Source organism: Benincasa hispida, chromosome 9, assembly GCF_027475165.1.
Source record: "Benincasa hispida cultivar pf3 chromosome 9, pf3_genome.v1.1, whole genome shotgun sequence".
Lineage (NCBI taxonomy): Eukaryota > Viridiplantae > Streptophyta > Magnoliopsida > Cucurbitales > Cucurbitaceae > Benincasa > Benincasa hispida.
In genome coordinates, this window is record NC_143486.1 from 42,717,452 (window position 1) to 42,737,389 (window position 19,938).

The 19,938-nt window shown below is 31.0% G+C and overlaps 1 pseudogene; it reads right to left on the reverse strand.

The window, feature by feature from the left end:
• Positions 1-2,132, reverse strand: LOC120084705 (ABC transporter C family member 3-like; annotated as a pseudogene).
• Between the last annotated feature and the right edge of the window lie 17,806 nt (positions 2,133-19,938).

The window sequence follows — 19,938 nt, forward strand, 5'->3', positions numbered from 1 at the left end:
CTACTTCTTCGATGAGTTTGGACTTGATTTGATCGATATCATTTTGTTCTCCATATTGCAAAGTTCCATATCAACCAAGCTTGCAACATATTGAGGTTATGTCTATAGATTACTGACAAACTAGCAATGCTTTCAGTGTAGAGAGTAATAGGAATTAGGCATGTAGCTAAAAAAAAATTGAAGATCATTGTTTAAAGATAGACGAACGTGAAAAAGTACCTGGATCAATGACTTCCACAAGGATAGATATCAAAAACATTAAAAAGGAGGAAACTGTAATGGAAGACAATAAATCGAGATAGAAGCAAAGCCATTCCATTGCTGCAACATTGTGAAACCTGGGTCGAGAGTACGCATCAATCAATTTCATATTGGCATCCTTGAATCTCGACTCTTGATCGAAGCTCCTAATAGTTATTGATCCATAAATTGTTTCGGAGAAAAGTTGTATCACTGGAGCCTTGCATACTCCCATAAATCGTGATAGCTCTTGTGCCGTCGGAATATAATATTGATGTGCAGCAAAAGCTCAATATAAGGTAAGTGCATGGTAGAGGCTCTAAAGATTTTGGTTTTCACATTATGTAACTTTCCTATCAATACAACCCACAAGGTTAGAAGGTATACCTCATACCAGATGCATAAAGCTATCACAAGTATAAAGATAATGAAAGCCTGCCATGCAACTTAAGACATTATTACAATGGTTCCTAAAAGTTGAATCACATTGAAGCAAAAGGCTCCAACTTGAAATGGTATGTCCATATCAATAGCACTTTGGTCTGTGGAGGCCCATAAACAAAAGAACAATATTTACAAATTATGATAAGAGGTTTCAAGGAAGTGCAACATGAATATAAATTCACTCACTCTATTGAGGATTCTTCCACTTGGAGTAGTATCAGAGAATGACATGGGAGCACAAAAGATGCTTGTATGCATTTTAATGAAAAGTTCAGTTGTAGCTTTAAAACCAGTTGTCACAAGAAAGGTTGATCTCAAAAGGAAACAGAACGAGCTTCCAACAACGAAAGCAATAAAGATGATAAACAACCAAAAGGTAGAAACAAGAGGCTCTATATCCTTTGAAATAGGAGTAGCCCATGTCATCCAATAATCACTTCCTGTTTGAAGAATCTGAAAGAGAACTTGGCTAAGCAATATAATGGGCACAAGAGCTCCACCATAAGCATACTTGATGTATTTCCAATAAATTGAAAATCCAACTCTTCCTTTCTCTCTTTCTTCTTCTTGTACAAGTTGCCCATTCGATTTATTGGCATTAACTACTTTCCCGTCTTGTATACCCGTTTTATCTTCCTCATGTATAATTCCATTAATACTAATCATAGACTCCTCTTCCTTGCTAGTAGTTTTTCCAAAAGTATCTTCTTCAACATAATTAATGGTTGATAATGCTTCCTCGTGTGCACCAACAAGTGCCATAAAGTCGGTTCCGGACTGTAGAATTTCATCGTACTTTCCTGCTTGAGTAATTCTTCCATCTTTCATGACTTAATAATGAATCTTTAAAGCTCGCTTGTAATATTATAAGGAAATAGCTAAAAATAGAGAGGGAAGTCCTCAAATACTTACTAAGATAAGATCTGCCATTGGTAAAAATTCTATTTGATGAGTAACATAAAAAATGTTTTTGAACTCAAAACACCAATGAGACATTCCTGTTAGGATAATACCATACTATTGATCATTGTAAATCCATATATCAAGTGCTAATGATGGTATAATTCAACATACACATTGTTTCATTTTGTCTGAAAAGAGGGAAGTAACTTAAAAATTACAAACAAAGATTAAATAGCAAAAAGAATTACCTTGAAGAGATGAGAACCCGTAAGAGCACCAACTGCACTAAAGGGATCATCAATTAAGTAAATATCAGCAATCAGAGGACCAATCCAAGAGAATGAAAGGATACTGAAAATTCCAGCAGTCTTGTACGGGGTCATAGTTTCATCTCCATTACAGTTCATTGACTCGATACTGCCATTATAGAGTGTAGTATACCTCATGTCACCATTTGGAAGGTGTTTTTCAAGAGAGTCTTGTTCACACACACTCTTCCCAAAGAACCCAACATATATGATCAACAAACCAGAGACGACAGACATAACATCTAAAACCAAGTATATAATGGGAAAGGAATGGATTTTTCTATAATAAACTAAGTCCACAGTAAGACAGTAACAAGAAATTGTTGAGGTTAATGCCCTAAATCTCGTATGGTCCTATAATTTGTAAACACATGTATGGACAAACATTTGGTGATTTATAATATGAGCTATTTTATTCACTCCTGTCTATAAAATATGAGATATTTTAGTTGAATTAACCACCAACCAATAAATTAAGATCCCTGGTTATCGTTGTAACTTAAGCATGTATGTGGAGACATATAAGTGGATCGTACTTTAAGTGATAACCTAAATGGTCTGTAGTATATGGATAAAGGAGAGAAACCTTATCTTGGTGACGCTACGAGTGTGGTGCGCTTTGTAGGTGTTACAAGTGTTGTAAAGTGCTACAAATGGTTTGATCCTGACTATTCATGTATTAGACATACGAGCAGTGATGCTCCATACAAAGGAGTTTGTATAAGACTGGACCACGAAATGTTAATTCTCGCTATATAACGCCGTTCATGACAGGGACTTTCATTTCACTAGGATGACCATAGGTAACATGAATCCTGAGTGAGTTGGGAACTTCTGCCTTTGAGGGCGGTTATTTGATTTGCATGGGTGCGAGTGGCCAGATCGTCGACTTAAACCTACCACTTTGGGGATTCGTTTGATTAGGGAACTGGGAACTCAGCTACACAAGACGAAATTCACACCTTCCCCGAAGTAGAGGCAAGTAGATAAATTGCTCCCTTAAGGGCTGATTTCAGGGCTTGAACAATGTGGTGTCACACCTTCTCATGGCCCGAGAAGGGTTTACTCAGAGTAGGACTATGAGGTATTGTTCATTAGAGGAATCAGTGGTACTTAAGGAGTTAGATGTAACTACAAGGGCAAAATGGTAAATTGACCAGTTGTACTTACGAACGATTTGTGAAGGGTCATTGTACTGTTGATTGGTTATATTCGATAGACACAGAAATATATATATAGTGCGAAGAGTGCAGCTATCGTTCTTTAGTGGAGGGCCTGACAGTTAACAGATGGTGGATATCATGATTAAAGAGTTTAGTCAGTTATTCACATACCGTTGGTGCTTAAAGCTACAGATCCCTAAGGTCTCCTTGGTAGCTCGAAGATTCAAGTTGAGAACCAGTTTTTGGGTCAGTTTGAAGTGTTCAAATTAACTAGAGAGAATTTGATTATATATGATATAATTAAATTGATTCAATTATATGTGATATAATTGATTTTATGTATTAGATACATTAATTGGAGGAATTAATATAAATTTGATATTATATTAAATGCCAAAAAGGAGAAAAAGAACTATGGTTTATATATTACATATGATATGATATTAAAACTATAGGTTATAAATATAATATGATAAATAAGTTATTATATTTATTTATAATTAAATCGATTATGAAATAATCATTTTTTGGTTTTTCCCCCTAATAACCGAATTAGTGGGAAGTTATAATAAGTTTTTGATAACTGATGGATAAAATGAAAATCGTTTTCATTTTTTCATAAGACAACGCACATAAGGCAAAAAGACACACGATAGCGTTGAGAGAGTAAACGATCAAGGAATGAGTATCTATACGATAGTCATTCGCTACTAAACGATCAAGTACCCAAGTCAAACGATAGATTTCTATCTTCTCCCACTTACTCGATCATATAATCGATCATCCAGTTCCTCTTTCCCTCTACCAAATCCATACAGAGCCCATATCTTCTAGATTCTCACACCGAGAATATTAAGGTAGCCTCTTGGTTGTGTCGAGTTTGAATTCGAGGGTCGAGTATCGAGTTTAACTCGATTGTGATTGAGGATCTTACAGTTCGTGATGTTTGCTGGATTTTCTTGCGTTGCGTTTATGCTGTTGGACGCTTGGTTGATAGATCGAGGGATTACTAGAAGAAAGGTTCTTCAAGGGTATGTTTACTTGATCCCTTTGTTTTTACCTAATGCATAACTGTCCTGTGTTAGATTGTAAATGTTGATGTTCTTTCACAATGGGGTTTGGAACGATCTGTTTCTGCTTATTGGTTCTCTATTTTTAGAGTTTCTTTAGAAACAACAAAGTAAGAAATCCACCGAACTCTCAAATGAATTGCAAATTTTGATTTCTTAGTTTTGGTAACTTTAAAAACATTGCCCCATGCAAATACTTTCAACCCAAAGTCCAGAAGAGTCATCAGAGTTTCCTCAGACCACCCATTTCTATACCAGTAAAAGCAGTCAAGAGAGAAAAAAATAAGATTGAAAGCAGAAATAATGAGGCAGCATATGAACTTTTCGTTATAGTTCAAATACCTTATCTCACTCCGACGTTCCCCACAGCCTGATTTCAACTTTAAGCACACCCATGAGAAGCAAAGAACAAGCAACAAAACCAAGTGAGCCAAACCAGAAAGCCCATGAGCTAAAATGGGTTTAAGGAGAAAGTGATCAGTAGAGCCCACAAGGGAAGAAGGGTCATTAAAGAACAAGTTAGTTAAGCTTTGCATAAAATAATCAAGGGAACCCATGATTCAAAAAGCCTATTGGGAAAAAGGGTGTGCTATAAAACTCAACTAGGTTTAGCTAAATCCAAGTGAAGAATGATGTTAGTCCTCAACTTCCAAAGATACATTCATTAGAAATAGAGGGAGAAAACGATTTAAAAACAAAAAAGGTATTCCCTTTGTACTTTCTAGGTAATGGGCGACAAATTAGCAAGAGACAGAGACAAGGTGGATTGAAAAACATGAGCAGAAAAAACTGAAAACTTTTCTCCTTTTTTTGGAAACCATTGAAACTTATTAGAAAGGATAGTTGAAATCATGTGGAAATGATAGTCTTAAAGGTCATGAAAAAGCTATGAGGTATTTGAGAATGCTTGAAGTTAGTTGGTAAATTTACCAAAGACGAAAATGATCTATTCGATATTGTGGATGATTGGTTATGGAGGGACCGTTTCGTTTTTGTAGGTTGGTCCAGTCTATTGCTCTTTCCTTGTGCTTATTTTGTTGTTAGAGGTTGGTTTACAGGTATAACCTTTATAACTTCATGATACACCTATGGATTGGCAAGTTTCTATGGGAAAGATGCAACTTCTTAACCACTACAATTTCAACTCCTACTAATAGTTTAGCCCACTCTTTGTTGTTACTATGAAGTCTAAAGAATGAGAAGATTTTATTCAGTGGTGTTACAAAGGCGAGGAAACAGGTTACAGGTACTAGATAAAGAGGGTTGGCATCTGGTGTCTTCACATCTTCTTCTAGGTTAAGAGGGTAGTCTAGGAGGGGGTGTGACAATTACTTATCAATGATATACTTTATCACTGTCTATGAGTGATAGATGATGATAGAAGTCTGTCACTAATATATTTATTTGATATTTTATTTGTTTGATGTTTGTGTTTAATGTCTAGTTTGGGCCTCCAAGTGAAACTTAAGAGATTCCTGCAAACACTGAGAAGAACGGTTAACAAGATTAAAAATTATAAAATTTTCCATCATCTTACCTTGGCATGCAGTTTGAGAGGCCAGTTACTTAAATTGATAGTGTACGACTTAGTAGTTTCAGAGGATGGTGGCAACAAGGGATGGTTCAACCTCCCAACTGATTCAGCAATCTAAGCAACTAGGTCATTCAGACTCTGAAGATCAGTTCTAGCTTCAGATCCAAAATAAAGACTATCCTACTGGAAGTTTAAGAACTCCTGTTGCTTATGTAGTTTCTGGGAAAACTCATAAAAGTTGTTAGAAAGATCCATAACCAGTTCCTTTAAAGACTTACCCGAGTGGGTAGAAGGCATGCTTCGACATCGAAATTAGTTTAGGAAACTCCTAAGGAAAATATGCATCATGCACAGGACCATGCGAAAATTTAGGACATGCTTTGGAAGTGGGATCTTGAACCGAACAGACTCTGCATGCCTCAAAATCCCGCAATTGTTAGATAAATCTCGAACAAAAGAGGTTAGTTTAGATACTTGACTTCTAAGCTCACAAATTTCTCTTACCTCTTCTTCTTCTCTTGAACAACGTGCTTTGAATAATAGATGCATTGTTCATCTGCCATGATAAAAACAAGTAGATACAAAAAAAAAAAAAAATCTTTTTGGGGTTTTTAAAGTTTACAAGAAAAATAAATTGGTTCCACGGCAACGATACCAATTTAGTCGGAGGAGAGTTGTGAAGGCTTCCTAACTACATCTGCTATAGAATTATATCGTGTCAATGCATGATAACCAACTTTTAAATTAAAATTTAAGAATATCAATTAATTCTCACCCATTATTATTGCAACCTTCTCTCAGCCCATAATTGCATATGCTACTCGATTCGATTCACAGAACGACACTAAAATTAGTTTGCTACATTTGTAAGATATTCAAATTATTTGCTATATTTGTAAACAATTTGATTGCATTTATCATTCAATATAATTCTCATAAATTATATAGAGATTAAAACAATATTAGAATCATATTTTATTTACGACATAAATGGCCTTTAAACAAAAAGTAAACACCTTTTAGTTATTTTGAATTCAAATGACGAGATTTTACGTTCATATATATATATATATACATAAAAAACGCTCTTAAGCTATAGGAGAGAATCTTTAATTTCCTTTTATTTTCCTTAAAAGTTTTTATAAAATCTTAATTTGGGAGTCCCACTTCTTGAAATTTCGCAAATATTTGGTCGTCTAACTGACGACGACTGTTTGAACAAGGTATCGGAGAGTCTCTTGGGTCCCTGTGGCTACCCCACTGGGACTTCCTCTTCGGGTCCCCTGCCTCACGAGCTCTTCCTCCTCTTCTACCTTGTCCACCGACACGAGAACCTTTCCTTTGAGTAGGCCCATTCCAACATCACTATACCAAATATTACTTTCTTATAAGCCCTGTTTGTTTCACAAGTTTTCCTATAGAATTTCAAATAGATATTTAACATTTGTTTCATAAAATTACATTTTTTTAAAATCCACGATATTATTATCCAGGGAATTTTAGAATCCATCTCACATGAGTTTTTTTAGTATCGTGCAAAAGTATGGGATTTTCATGTCTGGAAAATAAACAATAAAAATATAACTTAATTAATTAATAAATTAATATCAAGTATTCTTTACTATTCATTTTAATTAATTATTACATAGAAATATATTATTTAGACTTAATAAATTTCAACTAATATCTTTGTCATTAATATTTTATGCTATCTTAACTATTTAATATAAATTATTATTGATAATTATCAATATTCTAATTTATTTATTTACTAATTTAATTATTTTTAGTACTTAATTTAATTATCTTTCATTAAAAAGTTTTATTAATTAAATAATTAATTAACATAACAATAAATTAATTAATGTTAAATTTAATTAAGTATTTATTTACTTTTAGTTTATATGCAAACTATTGAATTGAACACAAATATTTAACTTTCATAATTATCTTGCACATTTAAACACAAACATTAACTATCCCATACATTTAAAATCCAAACATTGAAATCCCATATATTTAATATCTATATCCATGAAACAACATCTACAGTCCAAATGGTCCCTTAGTTTACCTAATATTACTAATCCATCAGTGCATTAGCTATAAATTTAGAAAACTCATGCCTAGATAATTTCAAATGGACTCAAATAAAAAGATTTTTCCTTAACATTACATTCTTGCAAAAATTTAATCTATTAAATTAAGCATATCAACATGCATCTCTTCTCTTATACCTGCATTGACGGAGGATCGTTGTTTGCCTATAGAGATATTTATAATTTACGATGTAAGTTAGTCTACCGAACTCATGATCTTTTTGCTCTAATACTAATTGTGATGCCTTGACTCTTAAAAAAGTAGACATCGTCGAAACTCATACATTCTAACATCTATTAAGACAAGACAATGACTTGACATTTATTTTAAAATAATACTTATGTTCAACATTTGGAGAATACTCATATACAAACCACAAACTTTAGTTGTGGGATCCCAAAGAAAATATCATAAAACCTCCAAACTCATAAAACAATAAAATAAAACACAATGATAAGACAAAAGACTCGCATGAAAATCATACAAATAGATTGGAAATAAAACAAGATATCTCCCAGGGCACTTTGATTCGACTCTGCTGCCTACCTTGGTTGATTTGTTCTTGCATGAAAAGAAAGTTACAAAAAGGAATTACTTCAATTACGTTTGAGTACTATCCTTATTCAAAGTGAATTTCCACAATAATGATAAGTATCATTTTAATAACTAATTGATAAATGACCTCAAGAAAGTCAAACAAATTTAACTTGGAAAGATTGATCAAAACATCAAGAAGAAAATGAGACTTTGTTCCTAACTTCAAGATTTCGAACTCTTTACATTTAATTAATCAAACTAGATTAAAAGTTTTAAAACATGCGTTCTAAACACAAGAATACAAATAAAGCATAAAAGCTCGAAAAATTCAATTCTATGAAAAACTCATTCAAATTCCAACTTTTTTTTTTTTTTTTTTCTAAATATGCAAAAATACGATACTATTTAACTAAGTGAAAGAACACCAGGTAAAGATACCATTTTTCACCTTATTTATTATTGTAGTTCTTTTCGATGTCATTTATTTCCTTATCATTCTCTCTTTCTAGGAGAAAATTCTTCCTCGAATCTTAAGGATCATCTTATAAAGCAACTTTGTAAGCAGCATCTCGAGTTCGTTTCAGTAGTTAGATTGTAACATCTTTTATTTTAAATATGCACTTCATGTGTAGAGTAATCTACGCCTTTTGCCATGTCTCTCAATGAACCATAAAAACAGAAGAAAAATAATATGAAAAAGCATTACTTGGAACAAATCCCACTATCGTGATTTTCTTCAGATAAATATGTTTACAAATTTTACTCTTTTCTTTTTCTTTTTATCTCTAATATATCACTTTTCTATATGTTTAAGTCTACACAATGTCCTCACCTTTTCTAGAGAGTTTGTTATGATCTCATTTAGTTGGGGATGGATCTTCATGGCTCGACGCTACTAAAGCGAGAAAAAGAAACGTGAACTTTTCAGAGTGGCAGATCTACAAAGGGGTCAGAAGGCACGTGTCATACTCAAATAGTTGAATTTTATATAAATGTATATATTTTTTATTTGATTATACAAAATTTTGTTGTTAATTATACTAAAATTTGTGAACAATAGGAAATTTTCATAGATAGAAAAAATGTCAAACTATTTAAAAAATATTGATAGACACTGATAGACTTCTATCAACCTCTATCAAAGAAGATTAAAATTTTACTATTTTGTGTAAATAGTTTTTCTTATTTTTTTTATTTTTTAAAATTTTCCGTGAACAATTCTATAAAAGTTTATAGTAATTTTTAATTGATATTATTTAATGTAGATATCATATCTAAGTGCATTTAAAGTTACATATTTATATGAAGGTTAAATTACAATTTTAGTCCCTAAGTTTGGAACACTGTGATTAATAAATCTATGAACTTTCATTTTTAACTCTAATGAATTACTTAAAAATATCCGTTAGATCAATAAACTTTCAATTTTAACTTTAATAAACCTCAAATGTATTAAAAATGTTTAAAAATTAATTATTTCATGAAATCAAAAAAAAAAATCTAATTGAATCTTGAATTTTCAAATTTTTAGTTAATAATACATTATTTTTTTAAAATATCCAATAATATTTATTAGACACAAATTTGAATTTGATATTTAATATAATATTCCGTTTTTAACATTTTGAATATATAAGAGAAGAATAGATGGATCTATTGAAAATTTTTTAAACGAAAAAACTTGGATGCAGTTGGAAAGCATCCATCCTCTATGCATTCCAAACTACAAATTTATGTCCATTAACCTGAATTTCTAGATCCATCATTGGAAAATACGAACTGCCGAGAGAGAATGGAAAGGGATGCGACAATGGGTTGGGTGGAAGATAGGATTCGTGGACGGCTAGGCGGCATTTTAAAAATTGAAAAAACTTCTTTTTTTATATGTGTTATTTTTTTAATGGGAATTGGACTGTATGGAAAATTTTAGGATTTAGTATTGAAAAATGGCAAAACCGACATTTATGTCAACTCATATGACTGCAAAATTTTTAAATCCTTGTTTACCCTTGTCTGGTTCGTAGCTTTTGTTATTGATGAAACTACTAATACATTATAATTGTAGAATCATAAACAATGACGGGATTCTGTATGGAGGATAATTGCTGACTCCTTTGTTTTTCATTTTCCCTATAATCGATTCATTTGAAAAGATAAACATAATCGTCTTCCCAAAAATAACCACCATTCCTAATTTTCTTCACCTAGTTAACATTTCAATGTAGATTTTATGATTAGTTTGGATTCTATTTAATCATTCTTTGCATTAATCTCACATGAACTAAATATCCATATTTTTCTATCAAATTTATATTTTAAATATTTATATATTATCAAATCACTTTTTTTTTTTCAAATGTTTGAATTTTTTTTTCATTACTTTATACACATTCTTAATAAATTAACTAGATATTTTTTTTCATATTTTTTAAGGTTAAAATATTTTATATTTAGTCACTATTTTTATCTCATTTTATCTCATATTATATTTGAAGGAGTAATCTAACATGCAACGAAATAAATCAGAATCAATAAGTACTCTAACTACTCTTAATTTGAGTTTTAAACATGTTATTCAAAAGAAGTTCAAAGAGGGTTTGAAGCAAAACTTACCTTTGAAGACTTAATCCACGAATTTAGCAGAATCACATCAAGATTGAGCTTGAAACTTCAACAAGACCACCAACAAGATCTTCTCTACAAAGATCAAGTAGGAATATGTGGTGGAAACACTCAAATCTAGCTAAATTAGAGAGGAATTTTGGTGGTTTGTGAGGGTTTTTAGAATTTCAGCACTTCAGTCAATATTTTTAGCAAATCTATCCAAAATCCATGCATGAATACTCATTATATAACAGAGAGAGTGACTTACATGGAGGGTAGCTCCTACTTGGAGCTGATCACTTGACATCTCCCACTGCATGAGCTAAAATGACTTCATCCATTCCCATCTTGAAAGTCATTTCCTATTTATAAAGTTGTCTCAGAGAACTAGTTTCCTGTAGAAAAGTGTAAATATGATTAGCGACGCCGGAATCTAATATCCAGGTTCGGTGAGTATTCTCCACTAGACATGTTCAACTACTAGTAAATCTGTTTTACCTTGTTTCGCCTTTTCCGCTTTCTTTTCCGCCAAATACTTTGGGCAGTTACGCTTCCACTACCCATCCTCTCCGTAATGGAAACACTTTCCTTTGGGAGTCTTGTTTTTATTTTTGTTTAGCAGTGGATTTCTTATTCCCTTTACCCTTCTTCTTCATTTGTATAGATTTATCTTTCGACGAAGAGGGAACAAACTTCTTGTTATCAGTCAGTCTTGTTTCAAACGTCGACCCTTTAAAAAACTTCTTAGATCGAGAAATAACATTTGCTTCTTTTTCTTTAAGTTTCATCATCGACTGATATGTCTGTAACTCGTTCAACAACATAGTCAAATTATAAGTAATTTTGTTCATAACAACATTGGTTCTGAAAGGCAGATAACTCTCGAGAGATATTCCAATATCATATTGACTTGACTTATCTCATCTATCATCGCCCCATGAGCCTCAACAATATTAAAATGGGCCATCATATCGAGAACATGTTTTCTAACATTGGACCCATCTTTCATGCGAGTACTGTAAACATACTTAATAGCTTCATGTCGAACAGAGGATGACAGTTGCCCGAACATCTCCTGGAGCGATGCCATTATCTCACGGGCAGTGGGCATTACCTCATGTTTCTTATTATGTACATCAGATATACTTGCTAAAATGTAGGCCTGAGCTTTTTCGTTAGCCCTAATCCACCGATCATAGATGTCCCGAACATTTCGGTTCGTTGTTGTACTGGAAATCGGAGGACATTCCTCCGTCAACACAAACCTCAAATCATCCACAACTAATATTGTATTGATGTTGGATTTCCAGTTTGAATATCCTTCATCGTTAAATTTATCGGAAGCTAGCAGTTATATAATTGAATTTGACATTGCTGAATATTTTTTTTTTAAAATTCTATTAGATTTTATGCATCTAAATCCAAATTTAGCAAAATAATAAAGTACCCATAAATCTTTATTTATTTGCAATGATATTTTAGTGATTTAGAACAGTTGTTACCGTGGGGCAATCAACAATTCATTCACTAAAACAAGATAATTTTTGACCAAATACATATAAGAATAACTCTTTATTCTTATAGTTCTTTTGGTTATCGTTTTCGGTCAAGATCTTTACTAACAATTAGTAATTCTTGTAACTGTGACCTGCCATTTTTAGATTTTATATAATGGTATGAATATGCCCCCGAGACGGAAGAAAATATTCAAGATAGAACTATAAGACCCTGTTCATTACTGAAGCTTGGGTTGTTTCTGAATCCAATGTTACAACCCTCTGTGGGGATCACCGTGGTTAACGACTAGCTAGTGCTGCCTAAAAAACGACAACAGGCGCAACATAGGAATCTCATGGTTCAAACTAATGGAGGAGATTGTAGGACAATGTTGACATATTTCTTTCACACACTTCCTATGAACCACTCCCCCATTCACCTTGTTATTGACCCATGCAAACACTTTCCGTACAGAGTAGTTGCGGTAAAAGCGACATGAAGTCGAGCATGGATCTCACGGTGTGAACTCTTGGGGACGCGAAAGCTATTAACTTTATATCGAATATATTTTTAATCTCCCACTGAAGTGTTCTAAATGTTTGAGTATTTATTTACTTAGGTTTTATTACGACTAATTTAAGAAAAATCTAAGTTTATGTGATTTTATCCAAGTATAATGTTTACATTTGGATATTAATCTACGATGTCTATATGTTTAAACCAGTTTTAAACCTCACACAGCTCACACAAGCTCATAAAATCAGTTAACAATGCTCAATATTTCGGTTATATCCCTAAGTAGAAGGTGTTACGCAAACTGTCAACTTAAGTACCCCTAGCCTTAGACAGGTTTATGAATCGATTTGAGTTTGTAACCAAATTTTATAAGTTAATAATCTATTTTAACCGTTAAAACTAGTTGTTAGCCTAAATGAGCATGTTAATTATCTTTGTTATGGATTTTAAAGTCTAATTTCATTTTATAACTAATTTATAAAACAACATGCTTCAAAGGCAAAAATTAACATAACAATTACATCAATTTTTAAACAAACCATTAAAACATGCATACTATATTATAACTAATTATAACATACAATAATGCATGTAACATGTTTACCTATGGTGAGATTTTAAATCTAAAATGACATACTTTATGCACTAACATGTTTAATAAAAAATAATACATATCAAATGCATAAAATAATTAAATAATACTAATATGGTTCAACTTTGGCATTCTAAACCAATAAATAAGCTAAATTATTACAATAATAGGTAAAAAATACTTTTAATTTGACAAAGAACTGCTCGAACCGACCTGAACTGAACCTAAACCATCTAAACCAGACCACCAAGGCACCAAGGATGTTGAATCGGACCGGTTTGGAGGTGAACTGGTCGAACTAATTTCTTCAACCCACAAACCGGCCAGGCAGCACACGAAGCAAACCCTTGGGATGAACAGCATCGTGATGCTGCATCCCAGCGTTGCAACGCTCAATGAACAGCGTCACGACGCTCCTGGGCAAAATGCATAGCTCCAATTTTCTACTTGAACATGCTTGCTTGAATCTTCAAATTGCAGCTTAATTTGGATCTAATGACTCCAAATAAATTATAAACTCTAGAGCACACACATAAGTTCATCAAACAAGAGCCAATTACAAATTTCACTTGGAAATCAAAGAGAATTCTAATACCAAAGTTGAATTTAAACCATATCAGTCACATATTCAAACATGCTTAGAAATTCACCCACCAAACTCAAATTAACGATAAGTGAGTGCTTAAACCTAACTCTGATACCAATTGAAGGAGTAATCTAACATGCAGCGAAATAAATCAGAATCGATAAGCATTCTAACTACTCTTAATTTGAGTTTTAAACATGCTATTCAAAAGAAGTTCAAAGAGGGATTGAAGCAAAACTTACCTTTGAAGACTTAATCCACGAATTCAGCAGAATCACTTCAAGATTGAGCTTGAAACTTCAACAAGACCACCATCAAGATCTTCTCTACAAAGCTCAAATAGGAATATGTGGTGGAAACAATCAAATCTAGCTTAATTGGAGAGGAATTTTGGTGGTTTGTGAGAGTTTTTAGAATTCCAGCACTTCAGTCAATATTTTCAGCAAATCTATACAAAATCCATGCATGAATACTCATTATATAACATGTTTTCATGCAGGGAGAGTGACTTGTATGGAGGGCAGCTCCTACTTAGAGCTAATCACATATTGGAGGTGGAATTGGGTGACAAACCACCCAAGAATTGGTTAGTGGATTTTTCCCAAGAATTGGTTAGTGGATTTTTCCCAAAAATTAAATCCAAACCCTAAAATCAATTTTAAAACTAAAATTGATTTTTATAATTAAATAAAACTATTTTATTTAATAATTAGTTTTATATAATTAATAAAACTATTTTCAATTTTTTCAATTTTTTAATTAAAAATGATTAATTTAATATCTTAATATTAAATTAATAAAATACCAATTCTATCAATATGATTCAATTTCATATTTAAATCATAATTTAAATATTAACTGATTCTCCAATATCATTTAATTTCAACTAAATTAAATGTTTTATAATTGTATCAAATACAATAAATTGAAAGCCTTAATAACTAAATTTGAACATTTCAAATTCATAACCCTAATTCCAGAATTCATCCAATTTAATACTCAATTTGTTATTCTAATTTATGAGCTAGTAGAGGGATCTAATGGACCTACAGATCATGAACTCCAACGATTTGTAATTAATCAGTTAAACTCTTTAAACCGAATTAATTACTATTTGTTGACTATCAAGACACACCACTATAGTTCAATAGTTGCACTGTCCTCACTATAGATATATTTCTATCCATTTCGACCATAATCAGTAAGTCGATCTTTCACAGGTCGTTTGTATTTACAGCTGGGTCAAAATTACCATTTTACCCTTGTAAATATATCTTGTACCTTAAGCTTCAACTGACCTTCTATTGAACAATTGATTTGTAATACTATTTATAAATCATATCCCTCTCTACCAAGAAAGGGCAGGGCTCCGTTATTCAAGACTAGACATCAGCGCTTAAGAGAACAACCTATCTGTTAACTCTAAGTCAGGTAGGAGTGAATTCCATCTTGCATAGTTGTGTCCCCAGCTATTTACTTGGTCTTATCCCTAAAATGGAAGGCTTATTAAGCAGTGTTGTTGGACTACTCTCATCTATGCAGATCAAAGGACAATCTTGAAATAAACAAGAGTTCATAGTTAGCTCAGAATTAAGATCGTGTTATCCTAGGTCATTTTAGTTTGAAATAGTCAGTTTTAACAGAAAACAATCGTTATAAAGAAAAGTGACTACTTCGAGGTCCAGTCTCATGCAAACTCATTGCATAGGATGTCCTCACTCATATGTCTCTACATGAATGATTTATGGATCACATCATTTTTATCAGTATATGAAATGGGCCGCATCCAATAGTGTTACCAGGATGAGATACCCAATTTCATCCATATACTTATAGACCATTTAGGCTATATACTATTAACTTGATTTTGTTTATGTCACCACATAAAGTTGAAGTATTTATACTATAGCCATGGATATGTTTATTGGATTTTCATAATAGAATACAAAATCAACAACTTTATTGAATAAGATACTCAATAATAATATTTTATTGATAAATAGAATGTTTAACAAAATTTACGGATTGTGAGTTCTAGGACATTCCTAACAATATTATTATATTACCATTGTTAATGTTTGAATTACATTTTTAGTTATTTTACATTTCATTATCTAAAAATCATGTATTTGTTATTGACACATTAGGATTGAATTTACAAATTTACTTTTTTTCCTTCTTAATTTCAATTTTTTCATCCCCATCTTTTTATTTTACCAAACGATTCTATCCATTGATCCATCGGTTTTCCTATTTTCCTCTTCATCTGTTCTTGTATGACGATTCAATCTTCTTTTACTTCATTATTATAATAAAAAATTTTCTTTTTTTGGCAAAAGAAGATGAAATCTTGTTCATTAGAGAAAATCAGAGTTAGACACTACAATAAATTGAAACTTCTGCAACTGCATTGGATGCTAGAGAATCGGAGTTATGATTTTTGTGTGGTGGTTGACTACTCTTTAATGTGTCTATGAATCTTTTAAATACACTATATTTGAATAATAATTCAGCAGAAACATATCATTCTCTCCAACTTCTAAGAACATTATTATCAAATTTTGGTTATCTAACTCTTTCTAACTTGGTTCAACTTTTTGTTACCAGATTTAGTTTTATCTAAATTTTTTTCATTTGTTTAAACATGTTGTTATCAGATTCAAAATGTAATATGAAGTTAAACATATTTCTAGTTTGTCTTCAGTGGGCTCTGGAAATTAACTAATATACATTTTCACATACAATGTAATCGTAACATGAAGTTACGAGATTAACTAATCTACATCTACACATACACTATAATTGTAATATGAATTTATGTGATTTTAATATCATTTTACATGTTTTGTGATTTACTTTAGAGATTCTCACTAATTTTGCTCCAACAATATTCATCATTAGAATTTATCTTTTGTTATCCTATTTTGTTTTATCTTATTCTTTTTTATTTGTTTATACGTTTTGTTAGCATATATATATTTGTTTATTACTATTTATATAGTTTATACTTTTTAAAATGTAAACCTAGTGATATAACAATATATCATTAGTATATAAAACATATTTATATACCTATTTATTATTTTAATAAGATTTTTCTTCTCCATTGTTTCATTAAAAAAAAAAAAAACAAAAAAAACTAATCCTCATTTCCAAGTTCCAATACATTTATAATTCTTTGTGTAAAATAAAATAAAAATCTAAGCACTCTTATCCTTACATATTTGTAAATATATATTTTTTAAAAAACACCAGTTCTACTTTACCTCCCTCTCATCCCTTCCCTTTCTTCCTCTCTTTTTTATTTCTCATTTGCAACAAGCTTGTAGCCATAACATCTCCATAACCTCTCTTTTAAAATTGATGCCATCACACCCTTCTCGCCATAGTCTCATCTTGGGTCTCTTCCTTTAAAATCTTCAATTCTTCTCTTCCTTTAAAACCTTCAATTCTTTCTTCTCTCACCATCATCATCTTTGTTACATTTTGGCTTGCATAACTATCAAGTCTTCTTTTGCTCATCACCAACTGGTTCTCTAAGCAACCGCATGCCACCACCTGTGACCATCGTACTACAGGCACACCATCGTGGTCGTCCATCAAAGAAGCAGCTGCCAATTGGTTGTTGGTGAAGACCATATTGGTTGGTTTTTGGATTTTGGAACCCTTTCTACGATTTTGGCCATGTTATTTGTTGTTTAGCTAACTTTTGGTTGAGATTGCATTTTTTTTTTTTTTTTTTTTTTTTGCTTCTAGAATATTTAGATAATGTATTTGCAGTTTTCAAGTTTTTTTTTGAAGTATTGTCTATTTGTACTAATTTTGTTAGTTTTTGGATAGTTTGATCCTTTATTTATTAGTATTTTCAGTTATTTAATTTTATTTTACTATTTTTATAATTTTGAAACTTTTTTTACCATTTTTTTAAATGAAAATTGTGTCGTCCTTTTTTTTTTAAGGAAATAACTTACCCTAACACTTTACCAAATCCACATTCCCAACCCACATCAAGCCCAATTGCCACATAAAACTTCAACGAAGACCCAAACACCACTTGAATCCAATAGTAATACTTTGGAGAAATAAATAATAAAACAAATAAATGAATTACTTGACACTCGGATGTTACATTTGTCATTCGAAATCATTGCATTATCTATACTACAAAATTGAATTGTTGACATATTTATTCAATAATTTAATAATTAGTGTAATTTTTACTTTGTACTATATAAAAAAAATTGTGAAAACATTAAAATAAAATTGGCTACCTTATCTAGCTTTTAAAAGTTTATGCTAACTAAAAACAAAACTAAGACTATGCATTCAAAAAGCAAAACTAAAACTATATAGTATTTATATATTACAGGTTGAAAACCCATATTTTTTTTTTCAATAATTATAAAATTGTAATCAAATATAAGAAAATGAATCAAAACAAATATAGTAAAATTTCTTGTCTATCGATAGAACACGATAGACTATTATCTATCTATATCTAAGTACTATCTATCTATATTCAAGTCATGATAAATACAAATAGTAGTCTATTGTAGATAGACTGTGATATTTTGTTATTATTTGTAAATATTTTTAACAGTTTTGTCATTTAAAATAATTTTCCTAATTAAAAACTATAAAAATTCCATATGCTTAACTTGCTAAGTGTTATACTTGCCTCTTTTCTAGATGTGCTATATTTACCATTAGAGGAAGTCATATTGCTACCCACCACCATTATTTTTGTCATATAAGCCAAGATTATAGATCATATCAACTTACTCTTCTCAACTTCAAATTTATTAAAATTATAAGCAAAACATCCTATTAAATTGCTAGCTCAATAAAAATAAATAAAGAAAAGCTAGCTATGCTAGTTTGAATATTTATTCTTAACATTAATAAATCACAGTTTCAACGCCATAGACTTGGTATATTATGGCTAGCCATGCACTTGCTTTTAAACTACAATATGAGTCAATTCATGCACACATTGTCAAAGAAAAGCAATATTTTATGAAATAACACTAGAAAAATATTAAATGAATGACTTAGAACATCTTGGGAATACGAAAAAGAGTAATAGCTATGTTGTTAAATTTTTATCAACATGCCAATATTTGCATCGATATTTTCATTTTCATGAGTTCCACATCAATATAAAAGGTTAATCGATGTAAAAAAATTCATGAAACATAAAAAATGATAAACAAAACGTCACCCCATATGAATGTGGTACAAATATTAAATATTTTAATTTGTTTAAAAAACATAAAATATTTATTTACTAACTTAAATATTTAAATATTTGTTGATTTTTATAACTTTTCATAAATTTTCATCAATATCAATATTTTATCAATTTTTTTTTTTTAAATTAAGACATCGACATCTTCGTCATCATCGATCGTTTAAACCTTCATTTTGGTGAGTTTAGAAGTTAATTAGTCACCCAGATATCCTAATTTTCTTTCTTCTTTGATAAAACTAATATATATCCCATATAACAAAAATCTAAAAAAAAAGTTAAAAAAGAACTCTCACAAAGTAATTCTTAAATCCATTATATTGTAAAATTAATATATAGAAGTAATAATTTTTTTTTTTTTTTTTTAAAAAACCAAGTTAAATAACTTTTCTAACAGTAAAAGAAGCTTGATTTCATGTATTTAAATAATAATCCAAACTAGTTTCTTTATTTTTACAAAGATGATGGAAAACTTAGAACAAGTCAAGAAAATATCAAACACGTTATTTTTTTCAATATCAACTTGAACTAAGGTTGATCAATTAAAATGCTCTTAATCGGCCAATTCCGATTAATTTTACTTCTATTAAAAAAAG